The 11,353-nt window shown below is 42.1% G+C and overlaps 1 non-coding gene across 1 annotated transcript; it reads right to left on the reverse strand.

The window, feature by feature from the left end:
* Window positions 1–1,718: 1,718 nt before the first annotated feature.
* On the reverse strand, window positions 1,719–1,851 carry LOC114815788. Its single transcript, XR_003763590.1, has one exon. It is a non-coding gene; the product is annotated as a small nucleolar RNA SNORA7 (small nucleolar RNA).
* Between the last annotated feature and the right edge of the window lie 9,502 nt (window positions 1,852–11,353).

Here is an 11,353-nt window from a genome sequence, read left to right on the forward strand (position 1 = left end):
AAGACTGTGAGCTGGATTGAAGCAGATGAGGGGAGAGATGAGGGTGAATCCATTGGTCAAAAGTTTGCATTTGATATGGAGAGAAATGGGTAGGCATTGAAGTTTCTGGGAAGTGGGATGATGTATTCTGGTGTTTTAGGAAGATATTGGCAGATGAGGGTAGAATAGACTGAAGAAGGGAGAGGCTGGAGTATGGGAGATTGGTAAGGAGGTTGGTCAAATTTTGACTGTCAGGCATTAATAAGGGGATTCAATTCCTGTGCTCCCTCCTACTTAGCATGTGATAGATTATCTTGCACCTAGCCCAGCACTTAATACAGTGCTGAGCTCAGAGGTGGTTAATCAATACCACAATTATTATAAAGGGGAGGGATTCAGGAAATACTGTTGAGGAAAAAATAATCAGGAGTTATAGACAAAGATGCACATTAAAAGATTTTCACCTTAAGTAGTAGTCAACTTCAACTTTTCTGTTAAAAACCATCAGCTGACAGATAGAAATATTGAGGGAACTATTTGGTTTGCTGTTTCCCTACCTTAGAATGATTCCCCTATAGTACTCTAACAACCTAATTTTCACCATAGGCTCCTGTAGGCCCTCAGTTCTGTTGTGGAGTCGAGCACTGCAAGCCACCTAGTGATTGACCAACTTTGGGTTTTGGAATCTCTTTCTAAGGTCAGGCTGCTACAGCCAGGCCTGCGTACAAAATAGGCTATTTAGCCTCACCACGTCCAGCTGCGGCTTGGAATCACCTTCCTGTCTTCAGCAGCCTGATCTGGAAGTGCAAATTCCTAAGCACCTGCTTCTCCAAAACCCACCTCAGGTCTAGGGAACAGAAGAACTGGAGTCCAGTGGAAAGGGGACTGAAGAGAGGAGAGCTGCCTGTGTAGGAGACAGTGAGTTCCCTAGGGGGACCATTCTCTACGCAGTTCCCAGTGGAAGCAATGGTAGCAGCAGCATCTCCAGCCTGAAGTAAGGAGCGGGTCAGCGGCAGGAAGTGCATGGGAGAGGTACTTCTGGAGCTATTCACTTGTGCTGCTTTAATGAAAGGATTTGTAAGGAAAGCACCATCTTGTTAAATATATGAGTTTGCCTGCAAGTATGTATCGCTTCCTCTCTGTCTCTTACTTTTCTGCCTTGTTCTCAGTGAAGACCCCTGTTAAAACTTTCTTTAAAAATGGTGCTTGTTAAGCACTTACTATATGTTAGGCACTGTACTAAACGCTGAGGTAGATACAAGAAGCTCATCGGGTTGGACACAGTTCATGACTCCCATGAGGTTCCCAGTTTTCACTCCCATTTCATAGGTGAAGTAACTGAGGCAGATAGGTTGTGACTTGACCAAGGTCACATAGACAAGTGGTAGAGTCGGGATTAGACCTCAGATGCTTCTGACTCCTAAGCCTGTGCTGTAGCCACTAGGCTTTGCTGGCAAATGAAACTATCTTCTTCCTTTATTTTCTTTTGTTCTATTTCATAATAATATATTGTTATTATCATCTTATGCTGTCGAGTCGTGTCCGGCCTGTAGCGATGCCATGGACACATCTCTCCCAGAACACCCCACCTCCATCTGCAATTGTTCTGGTAGTGTATCCAGAGAGTTTTCTTGGTAAAAACACAGAAGCAGTTTACCATTGCCAACTTCCGCGCAGTAAACTTGAGTCTCCGCCCTCAACTCTCTCCCATGCCTCTGCTGCCCAGCATAGTTTTTTTGACTTGTAGCAGATTGCCTTCCATTCACTAGCCACTGCCCAAGCTAGGAATGGAATGGATTTGCCTCTGCTTGACTCTCCCTCCCATAGTCGAGACTGGTACCGGAAACTCTCCAGCTGCGACCCTGAGAGGTGATTGATGTATTACGTGGACAATTATTTTATTGAAAAGTATGCTCATTCACACCTTTTTGAAAGTAGGCTAAATAAAAATGTAGAACTACATCACCTGTTCTCCCTCTTACTTTGACTGTTAGGCCTGTGTTGGAGAGGGACTGAGTCCACCTGACTAACCTGTCTCTACCCCAGCACTTGGAAAAGTACTTGACATATAGTAAACACTTAAGTTGCATAATAATTATACTAACCTCATAAATTAAAGGTAATGCAGTGTTAACCTTTCGGACCATCATTGGACAGCTCAGCGCACCTCTTGTTTGAGAAAAATTTTCAGGGTCAAATAATACTTCAGCATTGATTAGCACAGTGTCTATCTCATAGTCTTGTCACTGCTTAGCTCAGCATAAAGTACATAGAGATGCGTAATACATTCAATAAATCCTGTTCGAAGACTCTGCAGTTGAAGCACTAAAGTAAAAGAATGTGGGGTGGAAGTCTAAAATTGGAATTTAAGAAATTCCAAGTTTTAATCCTTCATAATTGAAGTGTGTTTGTGAATTAAGTTTTGTGGTGCTGAATGTCACTTTATTCCTAAAACTAGAAAATGAATTGTTTCTGTAGGCACCCTGATAGGGTTTCAGGAAATCCTTTCCCTTAGCACTGATTGCTGCTTTTAGGTGATAGCTTAGGCAATGGGGGGAAATTGGCCTTGGCATGCTAACTTATGTCTTAAAAGCTTACTGATGTTTTGAAATACTCAGACACCCTGACAGAAAGTGAGTGATGGCTGACACAAACCTTCCTAGGAAATTCATTGCATGCCACTGTTGGAACTAGAATAAGCACTTACTCTATCTCCTCTGAGACTGGGCAGTTTACTTGCCCACATCTGAAAAGTAGGTTTACAGGATAAAGGAAAGGAAGCAAAACTTTTATTTCAAAAGTGATCTATGAGGGAAAGTAATAGTTACAATTTGGTCAATTAATTGGTCTTTTCCCAAGTCATGGCTAAGCCTTTGCACCTAAGTCAAAGAGACATCCTTTTCCCAAATGGTAGCTAAATGGTAGGCAGCCTAAACTATTATTTACATGTACCTCTCCCTCCCCGTGACCATTTTGCCAAACTAGCTTGAGGCATTTCCAGCCGCTGCCGCTCTTCCATCATCCCACTTTCTGTTTTGGCAGTTTGAACTCCCCACACTTAGGAAGTCTTCCCGCATCCTGCTGTGGCCCAACAACTCTGCCGTTTGATGTGATGGGTCAATGGCAACCGGAGCCGGTCATGTGATCAGCATGGAAACATGATTGGTCACCAGAGGAATCTTATTGTTTTTAGAGCAATGACACATTTGGGATGCATAAACTGCCATAAGGTTTCTTTTGTGGATTTTTTTTTTTGTGGTCCAAGAAAAATGTTAAACAATGACTATCGTGCACTGCCTCTCACAGTGAAAAATGAAGTTCAGCCCAGTGAAATGAACACCAGAAAGGACCAAAAAATAAACCCTCTCAAAGGATAATTGGTTGGTTCAGGGAATACATATATATATATATATATATATTTCATTTGGGTTTTTATAGGGTTTTTTTGTTTTTTTTAAAGTAAGATTCTTTGCCATGACATCTACTGGAAAAACCCATCAGACTCAGGTTAATGAACTTTTCCTTTATCTTATTAAATTACAGTGTAAGTATAATTTTCTTCAAAAATTGGGTTATAGCATATTTATTCAAAAGAAAGCATACAATTGCTCATTCTACCATACCTTGCTCCCTGTTGAATTTGGTCCTTGTGGCCAGTTGCTTGGAAGAGGATTTCCTAAAGGTTCATTTGAAAATCTTTGCTCTTGCTTGACACACTGTTCTTGGTGAAAACACAACTAATGAGGTAATTTGGTAAATGTTATAGCTTGAATGTTAAAGATTCAGAGAAAAAATGGAATTTCAGGCTTACCTCATCACAGGATCACATTTTGTTCCCCAACACTGGTTGTATCTTGAGTATTTTCCCATAGACTTACATTATAAATTATATACAAAAAATATAAATGCTATTAAACTGTTGTTTATTAAAAAAGTAATTCAAAGTCTGACATCACAATTTTAAATGAATAAATTTCTCTAATTTAAATTAACAGCAGCCACATTTTCTTCTTAAAATACCTCATAGCAGGCTAACTCTTGAGTACCTCTGTGCACCCTTGAACTTCTTTGACCCTTAGGAACTTCTAATAAAATCGTGGTTGTATGTTCATTTCCTATCTTGAAAATTGATACAAGGTATTTTAATCACAAGATTGTAATTGAAGTACCAACTGCTTTTCCTTCAGTTTCAGCATTTTGCAATAATGTATTGGACAGTCAAGTTTGATGCAGTCTTTGTTGGATGAAAATGCCTCTGGAGGAGATGGAATTAACTCCTCAGCATCTGCCTCATCCATTTCTAAATAAAGTTGCCTCCCCAGGTCTCTTCTGTATCATGAAAATCTGACACAAATTGTGGGCAGAGAGTCCTCCAGATTGGTCACGTTGCCTGGCCCTCAAGGGGATTACTGTTTAAGGAGGAAGCAGATCTTATAGATGCAGAAATGAGTACATGAGGTTATACAACAGGCAAGTGGCAGAGCCTGGCCTCCTGATTTTTAATCCCTTGCTCCTTCCAGTAGGTCGTGCTGCCTCCCCAAATGAAATTAATAAAATCAATAGATTGGTGTAATCCGCTGTAATTGTTTTAATCCAGTATCCATTTATTTTGTGACTTTATCAGGTCAACTATAGCTTTGCTGTTCCAGCTGGTATTATTTTCACGTTGTGTGACTCACCTAAGGTACTCAACACATCCCCAGCAAAAGAACAGCAACCCTTAGAGGAAAACTTTCCCCTACTCCCCACCTCCTCAAATAATTCCGATATGCGTTCCAGGCTAGAGGTGGGGCTGGTTTTCCGTGCAGTTTTGCCTTCTTCCTATTGACCTCTCCCATGCGTGAGGAAAAGGAGTCAGAGAGGACAGACCACTTACTTAGTTCACATAGAAAACCAGTAAGATGACTGCTTTTCAGCACTTGCTGTGGTAAGGCATCCTGGAAGGATGACAGCTAGGACACAGCCCTTTGGGCACTCTGCCCCCACCCTAACTCTAGCCAGGGTGCTATATTGCTTTGTCTCCCCTCTAGACTGTAAGCTATTTGTGGGCAAGGAATGTCTGTTATACTCTTTCTCAAGCACTTAGTAAAATGCTATGCGCAAGGTAAGCGCTCAGTAGATATTGACTGACTGACAAGGCACATCTGGATCGTTTGTTTCTGGGAAAGCAGAACGTTTTTTCTTCAGTTCTCAGGTTGCAATCTTTCTAGCATTAGAATTACTGAAAAAGTGGAGTCTCCCCTTGAAACAAATGGGTAGAGTTGGCAGAAAGGCCAGTTGGGTAGAATAATAGCAGAGCCTCACTTTTCTCATCTTTGCTTAGATGAAACATTTGTTGTCATTTAATTCATTTAGTAAAATTCTTCAAATTGTTTTGACACACATGCTGCTGTTTCTGATTCCATGTGTGGCTGGAAATTTCTGTTGGAAAGCCTTGGGAGATCACTCCCTATCTAACAATAGTCCATTTACTGCTTCCTCCGTCTCTGTCCTCTGTTCAGTTTCCCAGCCCACACTTCCTCTCTGTCCTCATTTCACCTTTGCCTTTACCTTTCATTCCCAGTGGTTGATTGAAACATCCTCCCAACTTCTTCCATTTGGTTTCCCTCTTGCTGCAGATTTGTGGAATATGGAGTCAGGATTGGACTGTCTTCATGAAGGAGGCTGGAAGACTTTCAGGATGGCAGGTCACTTGTGGGACTTTTGCCATGTTCTTGTACCTACCTACTTGTGTAGCAAAGAGCACCAGCATGAGGGAACAAAATAGCCCAGTCAATCAATGGTATTTATCAAGTGCTTACTATGTGCAGAGCACTGTACTAAGCACTTGGGAGAGTATAACACAGTTGGTAGACATGACCCCTATCCTCAAGGATAGTTTACAGTTTAGGGTAACTCAGTTCATATGGCAATATCCATGTCCTGCGGTGCCGGTCTGACCCCAAACGATAGAAACACGATTCTTTCTGCCGCTTGTAATGAGTTTCTTTATCCTTCATTGTTCCTGTGTCCTTCCTTCCCATGCATTGCAGGATATGAGCTTTATGATAGAAGCCAAGAGCAATCCTAGAACTGGAGAGAAAAGAACTAGAACCTTATGTTTAGGTTTCCGATTTTTTAAAATTCCCCCATGGAGATTAATGATCAGAGTTTATTTTTGTAATGGATTTTAAATGACATTTTTTAAGTGAGGGAAAAAAATGTTTTAAGGAGGGTTTTACAATATTAAATCAATCTATTTATTGAGCACGTGCCATGTTCAGAGTACTGTACTGAATGCTTGGGCGGGTACACAAGAATTTGAAGGCAAAATTTCTGCCCTCAAGGAAGTAGTAATGTAGCAGTGGTGGCATACTTTAAATTATAGATGGGGAGAATAATAGAACATATAAGCCGTATATAAGGTTTGAACCTAAGTGCTACTGTGGTTGTGGAAACTTTAGTGCCTAAGTGGCACTGAAGAGTTGAAGTGACATCTAAATGCTATAAAATGGGAAGGTTAGAAATTAATCAGGAAAGGCCTCCTGGAAGAGATGTGATCTCAGGGCTTGGAAGAGAGGGAGATTTGTGATCAGTCGCATGTGAAGGATTCCCTGGCCAGAAGATGATTGCAAAGGGAAGCAGGGGAAGGGATAGTGCTGATTGAATTGGAGGAGGGAGCAAAATTGGAGGAGGGAGCAATCGAGCAGTGCGTTTTCCCTCGCTAGGCTTGTAAGTTACTTGTGGGCAGGGATCGTGACTACCAACTCTGTATTATTGCACTCTCCCAAGCGCTTGATCCAGGGCTCTGGACACAGTCAGTACTCAATAAATACCACTGATTGATTAAGAATGGGGTGATAGTGGTATTGTGAAACAAGTAGGACTCTCCTTTCCATAGGGGAGACCCTTCAGTGGGGATTAAGAGTGGAAAGTTCAGTCTCCTTTTGCAACAGCAGTACTGTCTGCAGTTCTCCAGTTTCTTGGCCTCCCAAGGAACTGCTCTTTTTGGCTTGGCCTCAGCTGGAGGGGTGGTGGGGGAGAAAGGAGAGGGAAAAGAGGAGGAGGAGAAGGGTTGGGCTGCCTGAGTAGAGAGAGTGGGGGAAGGAGGAGGAAGTAGGGAACAAGAAGCAGATGTAAGCTCTAGGGAGGCCTTGGGCAGACAGGCACAATCTGTTTTTTTGTTTTGTTTTATTTTGTCCCAGATTTTAAAAAAAATGAATTGTGGGGGTATAAATTGGGGTAAAACAGTAAAATCCAAAAATCCATTCTTTACTTACTCTTATGTTGAGTTGTGGGCTGGTCCAAAGGATTTGCAGCAGAGTTGATTATGGTGCTAATGCGGAAAAAATGTTTCTTTAGAACTCCTAACATCGTAGGCCTTAATTCATGAAATTTAGTAATAATGAGGTGCACATCATTAGTGTTTCATTAATTATTGTGGGCTGTTTATTATTTTAGCATGTAATTGTTAAGCAGTTCAAATTGCACATACAGTTTTAGAATTCCCTGTGTCTGGAATATCTTGTGGAGAGAGATATACTATCTCCTCTCTGGGTATTTGAAGGCTGAGAACAATTTTCATATTTCAAGTTTCAAATTCCTTATTCCCACTGATGGGTTTATTTACCTCCTAGGATAAAACATCAAGCAGGGGTTTTTTTGTTGATTTTTCTTATTAAATACAGAATGTAGATCACTTTTTAGATCTTTTAAATTATCACAGTTTATCTTTCTAAAGTTTTCTCAATCCCAATATGTCACAGAAATTTGTGTTGTAGCTGAATATTTTTAACTATTGATGCAATTGCCACTAAGAAATGGATCTTGTGGTGAGAAACATAGGAGAATTGAGAACATTTGTGCTAATTTTACAGATTACTATTCCATCCTATCTTTTGCATGGTCTATCACTTTCATTATATTTTAAATAATCTGAATCAAGTTCACATTCCATCCCCCAAGGTATTTTTGTCCTGTTTTTTGTCATTTTTTTTTTCTTTTGGGTGTGAATTTTGGATGGGTTTTCCTCCGGCGCTCTGGTTTAAATTAATCTGTCATTAGAGGAGGAATGTGTGATATGGATTGTCTAATGGGCAATACATTTCCCCAAAAGAAAACACCATTTCCAAGTTTGGATGATGAGTACCTAACTCCAGCAAGCAATCACATGCTCAGGACAGGGCTTTTTTGACAACAAAAAACCAGTCCCAGATTTTTCTCTTCCAGAGTTGACAGGCTATGAGACCCAAGGCTTGGGTGGAGTGGGTGGAGATGGGTGGAAGCTCCAGCAGCTGTTTGGGGGCCAGGCAGCTCTTGAGAGAACTTTCCTCCATTTAGCTCCTTTAGCCTGGGGGTTGCCTCTCCTGCTGCTGCTTACTGAGTTTTTTTTTCCAATAGTATTTGTTAAATATTTACTAGCTCCAGGCACTGTACTCTAGGAGCTGGGGTAGGTACAAGATAAGCAGGTTGGGCACAGTCCCTGAGCCACACAGGGCTCACTATCTTAATACCCTATTTGACAGATGAGGGAACTCAGGCACAGAGAAGTTAAGTGACTTGCCCAAGGTCACAAGCAGGGCTAGGATAAGAACTAAAGTGCTTCTGATTCCGGAGCCTGTATACTACCCACTAAGCTATGCCTCTTTTCCACTGTAACATGAAGCAGTGTGGCCTGGTGGGAACAGCACAGGCCTGGGAACCATAAGGTCCATATTCTAATCCTAGCTCTGCCACTTATAGTGATACATAACTGTGGGCAAGTCACTTAACCTTTCTGTGCTTCAGTTTCCTTGCCTGTAAAAGGGGAATGATATTAGAGAAGCAGCGTGGCTCAGTGGAAAGAGCATGGGCTTTGGAGTCAGGGCTCATGAGTTCGAATCCCAGCTCTGCCACTTGTCGGCTGTGTGACTGTGGGCAAGTCACTTAACTTCTCTGTGCCTCAGTTCCCTCATCTGTAAAATGGGGATTAAGACTGTGAGCCCCACGTGGGACAACCTGATTCCCCTATGTCTACCCCAGCGCTTAGAACAGTGCTCGGCACATAGTAAGCGCTTAACAAATACCAACATTAATTACCTGTTCTTCTTCCCATTTAGGACTGTGAGTTCTGTGTGGGTCAGGAACTGTGTCCATCCTGATTAATTATCTTGTATCTACCCAAGCACTTAGAACAGCGTTTGTCACACAGTATTTCACAAATACCAAAGTTATTAATTATTAGCAGTTTCTCCTACCCCATTTAGAGAACTATCTGTTTTCTATCAGCAGTATTTATTTAGCACTTAATGTCTGCAGAACACTATACTAAGATTTGGTATATGTATTTCCTGCTCACAAGGAGCTTACAGTCTAGAGGAGGAGACAGACATTATTGATATAAAGAAATTATAGAGATGTACGAAAGTGCTGTAGGGCTGAAGGTGGAGTGAATATCTTCCCCCGCCACCGCCCCCCACCCCAGACAGTAAATCCGGTGTGGGCAGGGATTGTGTCTCTTTATTGCTGAATAGTACTTTCCAAGCACTTAATACAGTGCTCTGCACCTACTAAGTGCTCAATAAATATGATTGAATGAATATCAAATACTTAAGAAACAGAGCCAGTGTATAGAGTGATGTGGAAATGGGAGAGGGAGTAGGGGAAAAGAGGCCTTAATTGGGGAAGACCTCTTGGAGCAGATGTGATTTTAATAAGACTTTGAAGGAGGGCAGAATGGTGGGTAGTCTGTCATATATGGAGTGGGGAGGGATTTCCAGGTCAGAGGGAAGACATCTGAAAAGAGTTGGTGGTGAGATAGATGAAATGGAGGCAAACGGAGCAAGCTGGTGGTAGAGGAGCAAAGTGTGAGGGCAGGGTTGTAGTAGGAGATCAGGGAGGAAAAGTAGGAGGGGGAAACGGATTGAATGTCTTAAAAGCTGGTGAGGAGGAATGTGATGTGGAGGTGGATGAAAAACCACTGGAGATTGTTATGAAGTGGGGAGATGTGGGCCAAATGTCTTTTTAGAATAGCCATCTGGGCAGCAGGATGATATATAGTCCAGGGTGGGGAGACACAGAAGGCAGAGAGGTCAACGAGGAGGCTGATGCAGTAATCAAGGAGGAAGAGGATAATTGCTTTGATCAGTGTAGCAGCAGTTTGGATGGAGAAGAAAGGGAGGACTTTAACAGTGTTATGAAGGTAGAAACAACAGGCTTTGGTGACATTGAGCTGGAAACAAAAACACCCTACTGGGAACCATTCTTTTTCCATAAAAAATTCCTTTGGTGTTTTTATTTCCTTGGAAAGTTTGTGATTTTTTTGCTCTACAACCTTGATTTTTCCTTCCACCATCTATGTTAGGGCAGTCACTCTTTCTCCAACTTATCCACGCTCTTCACCCTTTCATCCCAGCTCACATGCTTTGTTCCCCTCAAAGTAACTCTTCATTTGTCTTGCTCTAGTCTTTTCTGCCTCTGGCTGCTTGCTTACACCTTCCTCTCTGCTAGGAACTTCCTTCCCCTTCATATCTGATAATCCCTTCCTCTCCTCATCTTCAAAGCCCTTCTGAAATTATCTCTCTTCCGGGAGGCTTTCCCTGATTAATTTCTCAACTCCCACTTTGCATTCCCTCTGCCTCTTCAGTACTTCCACACTAATTAAGCACTTGGGGTTCCTAGAACTGTCCCACCATGCCTGTCATACCACCCCTATGGCATTTATGTTCCTATCTTTGTTCTAATAATAATAATTGTGGAATTTATTAAGCACTTAGCTATGTGTCAGGCATTGTACTAAGCACTGGGGTGGATACAAGCAAGGGGACACAACCCCTGTGCCCCACGGGGCTTAGAGTCTCTAATCCCCATTTTACAGATGAGGGAACTGAGGATCAGAGAAGTGAAGTGACTTGCCAAGGTCACACAGCAGACAAGAGGTGGAGTCAGGATTAGAACCCATGGCCTTCTCACTCTCAGGGCCATGCTCTATCCACTCTGCCATGCTGTTCTCTATTAGTTTCTACTGTAGGTGATCTATTTTTGTGTCTCTTTCCCCCACTAGATTGTAAACTACTTGAGGGCATGGATTATGTCTACCGATTCTATTGCAATTTCCCAAGTGCTTAGTTCAGTGACTTCCTCACAGTAAATACATAATACATTTTTGGATTGATTGCACGTCTCTGCATCTCAGCGTTTCATTTTGTTCCTAATAAGGAAGTGTAGAAGGAAATGTTGGCATCTGAGCCCCTGAAAACGACCAAGGATGTTATCTCTCAATGCAACAAATTGTTCTTTACACAATTGGAAAGCTCCCAGGCCACTGACAGCCTAGACTCCAGCCAAACCCTCCTTGGGAACACTGACTGGGTCCTTCATAATCCAGACAGGGTCTTGCTGGTCCCAGCTGAGCCTT

The sequence above is a fragment of the Ornithorhynchus anatinus genome, chromosome 12 (genome assembly GCF_004115215.2).
Source record: "Ornithorhynchus anatinus isolate Pmale09 chromosome 12, mOrnAna1.pri.v4, whole genome shotgun sequence".
NCBI lineage: Eukaryota > Metazoa > Chordata > Mammalia > Monotremata > Ornithorhynchidae > Ornithorhynchus > Ornithorhynchus anatinus.